Raw genomic sequence first — 7,590 nt, 5'->3', positions numbered from 1 at the left:
TATGTAATCATGGAAAAGATGAGATGCAAGGATCTTCCTCTTGTGGAAAATATTCATAATGGTTAGCCCAAGAGATAGAATGATAAAATGCACCTTAATCAAAATTAGCAAGAGGTGGAGATCTTGATCTTTGCCTTGTAGAAGTAGGAGGTGCGTTGGAAGTTCTATCCAAATATTTTAAGTTATGCTCAGATAAAGAGTGGTGAAAACCTTTGGATTAAATGAAACCACTCTTACTAACAACTAACCTAGATGGTTATTTCTATCTCTTATTATTCTATATTGGTCATCCATCACAACATCCTTATAAGTCAACATGAGAAATATAGGCCTTATTGTTATTATTATTTTGGGTATCAAAAGGGGGCTTAATTGATATTTGAGCATGGGTGTAACATCTTTTTGCATTATAAAAACTAAAGCTTGGTTCTTAATCTATTTCTAACTAGAATGAGCTAATACTTGAGGCTAAAAAATTACGTTCCTTGTGACATGAGAATCTCTTATCAGGTGATCTTATCAACAATAAAAACACGCATTGGGATTATTTAAGTATACTAGTACAAAGTATAATTAAAGCACTTGTTCAAAAAGATTAATATTTTTAGGTAACTAATTATTTAAATTTACTTTCACACAAACCCTTGAATTCACCCTTAAACTATAAAAAATTATCAAAGTTATTCTCACACCAAATAATCCTTCGAAACTATGAAACTATTTTTTCTTAAAAAGGCTTAGACACACAAAAAGGGGGTTCCACTCACTTTGGGTATTGTGATCTATAAGGCCCTTTAAGATTAAAATCTAATGTACAAGCTTGTAAATAACATAATTTTACATAAATAATTTATGTTTCATATAATAGCATAGTTGGCAACAATGCAACAAACTGAGAGGGGGGGGGGGGGGGTGAATCAGTTTGCACAAAAATTTACTATAACTTAAACCACAAATCGGATCTGATAATTAACAGTTTAAACCAAGAAACAACACTACATCAATAACACACATAACACCAAGATCTTTGACATGGAAAACTCGGTTAAGAGAAAAATCATGATGGAAACCTACCCACAATGAGATAATACCTTGTCAAGAGTAAGTAAAATATTACATTGGGGAATGACATGTATTCAAGCACACTGCCTAGAGCTCACTGCTCAAACAAGAAACCCAAAAGGGCTACAACCCTTAGGGAAGGCTCACTGTCTTATAGGAAGTATCATTGACTTACAAAAGCATTTAGACAACAATCTAGATTACATAAACTATGAAAATAACATCTCCAAATGCTTGGGTATTGTTTTGGTTAAGCTCATTGTCAAATCTTCTCTGCAACATACTTGTTCATATAACTTCACACAACTTCCCTGCTACTAAATGATTGATATAGTATCCAAAAGTAGCGTGATTTATTCAATGATTATTACATTCATTTATATAAGTCAATGAAAAATGAAATTTAGGTCAGCTCAACAAATGCTACATATTACAAAAATAAAATCACACACACTATAACAATGCATGTAGACAAAAACAATGTTGGTTAAGATATAGCTTGGACCTAAAAAACCACCATAAATATGAAATTCCTCTAAAAATTATGCCTCGATCATCCACAACACGCTACCACATCATGAATATTGCATAACATGAAGAACATTACCAAACAAGGAAAATCTTCAATAGCACTCACAATAATCAATGTGGACCACCAATACACATAGAACATGATCTAGAAATATTCACAAGAAACATGAATTGCAACACAACAATCACAACAACTCGGATTACTAGAATTATCATCTATCTACTAGAGCTCAACAACACCAACATAACTGATTGTCAACCTGAAAGATTCGCTTGTGGATTTCCAAATCACGAATCAATCAAACTGAGGACACACATCAACATCCAAAATACATTCCACACATCCACAAATTAAGATATAGCAATTCTGGAGCAATACAAAGAACAAACCAGATTACTGAATAACACCCACAATACTGGACCTCATAAACTGATTAAAACATCATAAAAACCTTTGAAAATGGGAATGAACCATCTATAGACAACATACCAAAAACCCTTTAATCAACATCAGCTCATCTACAACACACAGTCTAAACCAACTCATTTGGAATCTGACTGTAACACTGGAGTACACAGAAGAATACGTTGGCATCAATGATAACACACTATTCCAAAAAAATTTCCAGCAATATCCAACAATATCTAAAATTCTCCCCCTCACAATGCAATGAAAGAAATCAACTCATGAATGTGAAAAAAAAAAAACAATGCAATGAAAGAAATCAACTCACAACAATCTCTCTCAAAATCACAAGGATCAACTCCCCCTTAGACAAACAACTCAAATCACAAATCTCAAAATGCTCTTCTCTCCCATAGATTTTTTCACATGCTCTTCTCTCCCCTTTTGACATCAATAACAAAGGCTCAGGAATCAGGATTCTTTCCCCCTTTGAATTAGCTTCACAAATTTATACACCCAAACCACTGAACACCAACACTGACTACTCCCCTTGAGTAGAGCCTCACTTATTAATCCAAATCATAAAATATCTTTGTGAAGTTCACCAGACTGATGAAAATCTATGCATCTTAGATCTCATTAGGAGGGGAAATCACCCCTAACTTCTTTCTGAGACACTCAACACTATCTTTAGGCAAAGGCTTTGTAAAGATGTCTACAATCTATTCCTTTGTAGATACATACTCCAATTTGACTTCTTTCTCATTCACCTTCTCTCCCAAGAAATGAAACTTGATTGATATATGCTTTGTTTTGGAATTCAACACCAAATTATTTAAAATATTGATAGCACTTGAATTATTATAGTATATAGCAATAGGCTCATCATAAATAATTCCTACATCCTTCAACATCTGCTTCTCCAAATTACCTGAGTACAATTGCTAGTAGTATCAATGTATTCAACCTCTGTAGTAGATAAGGAAATAGCATTTTGTTTCTTACTTGTCCAAGAGACCAACTTCTTACCCAAAAAGAATGCACCACTAATAGTACTTTTCTAGTCATCAACATCACTTGCCCAATCAACATGTGTAAAAGAACTCAAGGTAAAGTTATCATTCTTAGGATACCATAAATCCAAATCAACTATCCTTTTCAAATATCTAAATATCCTTTTTATAGCAGTGACATGAGATTCCTTAGGGTCAACATGAAATATAGCAACATGACACACAACATTCATTATATCAGGTCTAGTCTGGGTCAAATACAACAATCCACCAATCATAGATCTATATTTGGTTTGATTAGCTTTTGGAGAATCATCATCCTTTTCCAACTTACATCTAGTCACCATAGGTGTACCAACTGGTTTAGCATCATCAAAACCAAATTTATTCAACAATTCCTTCACATAGTTAGGCTGAGATATGAAAATACTTTTATCCAATTGAGTAATTTGGAACCCTAGAAAGAATTTGATTTCACCAATCATAGACATCTCAAATTCATTCTACATATCTTTAGCAAATTTCTTACATAGGGAATAATTTCCTCCAAAGATAATGTCATCAACAAAAACTCCAACAATCAAAATGTTATTTTGATCAATCTTGAAATAAAAACTACTATCAACAGTACCTTTATTGAATCCAAGTTTCATCAAATACTTATCCAATCTGGCATACCAGGCTCTAGGGGCTTGCTTCAATCCATACAATGCTTTATTCAACAATGCTTTATTCAACCATATCCTTTTCATTTGTCAGCTGAAATCCATTTGGTTGCTCAATGTAGACTTCTTCCAACTCACCATTAAGAAAGGCTGATTTGACATCCATCTGATAAACCTTGAAATCTTTGTGAGCAACATAGGCAAGAAATAATCTAACAACTTCAATTCTTGCTACCAGAGAAAAAGTCTCCTCCAAATCAATTCCTCCCACCTATGAATAACCCTTACAAACACGTCTTGCTTTATTTCAAACAACTTCACTCCATTCATTTAACTTATTCCAGAATACCCATTTAGTTCCAATTATAGTTTTATCCTTAGGTCTAGGAACAAGAACCCATGTATCATTTTTATCAATTTGATTCAATTCTTCTTCCATAGCTTTAATCCTTTTCATCTTTACATGCTTCATCAACATTCTTAGGTTCAATCTTAGAAATCAAACAAATTTCTTTAGTAAGTCTTCTCCTAGTCATCACACCTTTATTCTTATTACCAATAATTTGATTTTTTGAATGATTCAACCTCACATACCTGGGAATTTAAGTATTTTATTGAATTTTAGGCTCTTGAACTCTTTCTTCAGCATAAGCATTTTCACTTTCTCTTCATTCTCTGAATTTTCCAAATCAATCTGAACTTGACTTTGGATCTGCACTTGTTTTCCTTTATCTGAACTGGCATCCTGATCATCAGAATCATATCCACAAGATCTGATCTCTCTTACATCACCTTCATCAACCTTCACATTAGTACTTTCAACTATCTAACTGAATATTTTATTATAACACCGGTAGGCGTCACTTCTAGTAGAGTAACCAGGAAAAATTCCTTCATCACATCTAGCATCAAAGTTTCCAAGATCTTCATCTCTTTTGATATAGCACTTACTACAAAAAATTCTAAAATATCTAATAGTAGGGGCATGACCAAAACATAACTCATAAGGAGTCTTATTAGTGTCACCCTTGACATTTACCCGATTAAGAGTGTATACTGCAATACTCACAACTTCTCTCTAATACACATGCATAGCATTTCCTTCAATCATCATGGTTCTAGAAGCCTCTTGAATTGTTCTATTCTTTCTCTCCACAACACCAGTTTGTTGTGGTGTCCTAGGAGTAGATAACTATCTCTTAACTCCATGCTCTTCACAATATGCATTAAACTCATCGGAAGTTAATTCTCCACCTCTATCAGATCTCAAACATTTTAGCTTCAATCCAGCTTCAGTTTCAACCCTATCTTTGAAAATCTTGAACTTCTCCAATTCTTTAGACTTCTCCCTTAGGAAGGTAACCCACATCATTCTTGAATAATCATTAATCAACAACATGAAATACCTATCACCTTGTAAGATTCTCAGTCTAGAAGAACCACATAGATCAATATGTACAAGATCCAACAATCCATTAGAATTATACTATTTTCTCTTATAAGTAACTATTTTCTTCTTCCCTAATTGACATTCCTTACATACTAGATTAGAAGGCTTTATTAACTTTAGTAGATCTTTCACTGCTTGAGTGGAACTAATGTTAACCATGCAATCAAAATTTACATGACACATTCTTCTATGCCATAACCAACTTTCATCAACCTAAGCAATCAAACAACATTTACCACCATCATTCAAGTGAAATATATTACCTTTAGTCTTTGTACCTGATGTAATCTCAGTTCCAGAACTACTCAAGATTTCACATTTTCCATTCTTGAACTGCAAGTTACATCCCTTATCAACCATCTAACTAACACTCAAAAGATTATGCTTTAAACCTACAACATACAACACATCATCACTATTGTGCTTACCATCAAGAGAAATAGAACATCTACCATGGATTACACAAGCTTTGTTATTACCAAATCTCACTATAGCACAATCATACTTTTTCAAATTTATAAATTTACTCTTATCATATGTCATATGGTGAGAGAAACCACTATCAATTACCCATTCATATTTCTCCTCAACTCTAGCAGCCAAATCTTTCTCCTCATTAATGCAGCTTACAAAATCTATAGTTACAGGATCATCTTCCATGATAGCAATTAACACAAATTCATCTCCTGAATTTCCCTTATCTGACTCATCATCTGCCACACCTTCATCAACAACATAATAACACTTATTCTGGTATTTAGGCTTATATGGCTTATATCATTTTTTAGGATTTCTATCTCTTTTCGGACACATTGATGCAAAATGTCCTATCTTATTCCATGAAAAACATTTATGAGGTAACTTTCCTTCATACTTACTGACACCTTTAAGCAATCTTCTAGAAATAAGTGCTTCAAGATCCTCAAGCTCTCTTTCTTCATCTTCCATCTCTTTCATCTCTTCTCGTATCTGGATACTCTTGTAGAAATTTTTCCCAAATCACATCTCTGTTCCCCAGAAACAATAGCTTTGAATGTAGATTCAGTCTTAGGAAGAGAGTCTCCAAACTCACTTAGCTCAAAAGCAGCAAGTTTACCAATCAACATGTCTCTTGTCACATTTGTCACAATCCATATATCATGAATAACAACAACTTTATGTTTGTAAGTGGGAGGCAAGGATCTCAACACTTTAGCAATAATTTCAGATTCTTCTAATACTCCACTGACACATCTGATTCCACACACAAGCTCATTCACTTTTTGCATAAAAGAAGTAACATTCTCATCTTCACTAATCTTCAAGTTCTCATATTTTCCTTTCAATCTCTACAACTTAGAAATCTTCACATGACTATCACCTTCATGCAAGGTCTCCAATTTTATCCAGATGTCATGAGCAGTCTCTAAGTCCATCACATTAGTCATTTCAGAATCTGACAAGGCACGCAACAATGCTTCTTTAGCTCTAATATTTAATTCAGCTTCCTTTATCTCATCTAGAGTAGTAGGACCATTCTAAGGAATATTATATACATTCTTAGCAATCTTTCAATACTCTAAAAATGCATCTCAAATGACATCAATCCAACTTTTCTAGAGAGTGTAGTTCATTCCATCAAATCTCGAACTATCTTTCTTGAAAGCAAAGGTTGCCCTTTGAGATCTCCTCAAGCAGTCAAGCTTCTTTTGGAGGATCTAGCTCTCATACCAATTGTTGGCAACAATGCAACAAACTGAGAGGGGGGCAGGTGAATCAGTTTGCACAAAAACTTACTGCAACTTAAACCACAAATCAGATTTGATAATTAATAGTTTAATACAAGAAACAATACCACATAAATAAAACATATAACACCAATATTTTTGACGTGGAAAACTTGGTTAAGGGAAAAAACACGGTGTGAGCCTACCCACAATGAGATAATACCCTGTTAGGAGTAAGTGAAATATTACAATGGGCAATGCACATACATTCATGGATACTTCTTAGAGCTCACAGCTCAAACAAGAAACCTAGAAGGGCTAGAACCATTAGGGAAGGCTCATTGCCTTATAGGAAGTCTTACCAACTTATAAAATTATTCAGAAAACAATCTAGATTACATGAATTGTGAAATTAGTTTCTCCATATGCCTTGATATAGTTCTAGTTAAGCTCACTATCGAATCTTCTCTACAACACACTTCTTCACATAACTTCACACAACTTCCCTACTACTGAATGATTGATACAATATTCACATATAGCATGATTCCTTCAATGATTATTACATTCATTTATACAAGTCATCAACCCATGAAACATAGGTCGGCTCGACACATGCTACATATTACAAAAATGCAATCACACACACTATAACAATACATGTAGACCAAAACAATGTCGGCTAAGACATAGTCTAGACCTAAAAACCACTACAAATATGAAACACCTCTAGCAATTATGCCTCGATCATTTATAA

This window comes from Cryptomeria japonica, chromosome 3 (genome assembly GCF_030272615.1).
Source record: "Cryptomeria japonica chromosome 3, Sugi_1.0, whole genome shotgun sequence".
Lineage (NCBI taxonomy): Eukaryota > Viridiplantae > Streptophyta > Pinopsida > Cupressales > Cupressaceae > Cryptomeria > Cryptomeria japonica.
The sequence above is the reverse complement of the archived record's forward strand: the minus strand, read 5'-3'. Positions refer to the sequence as shown.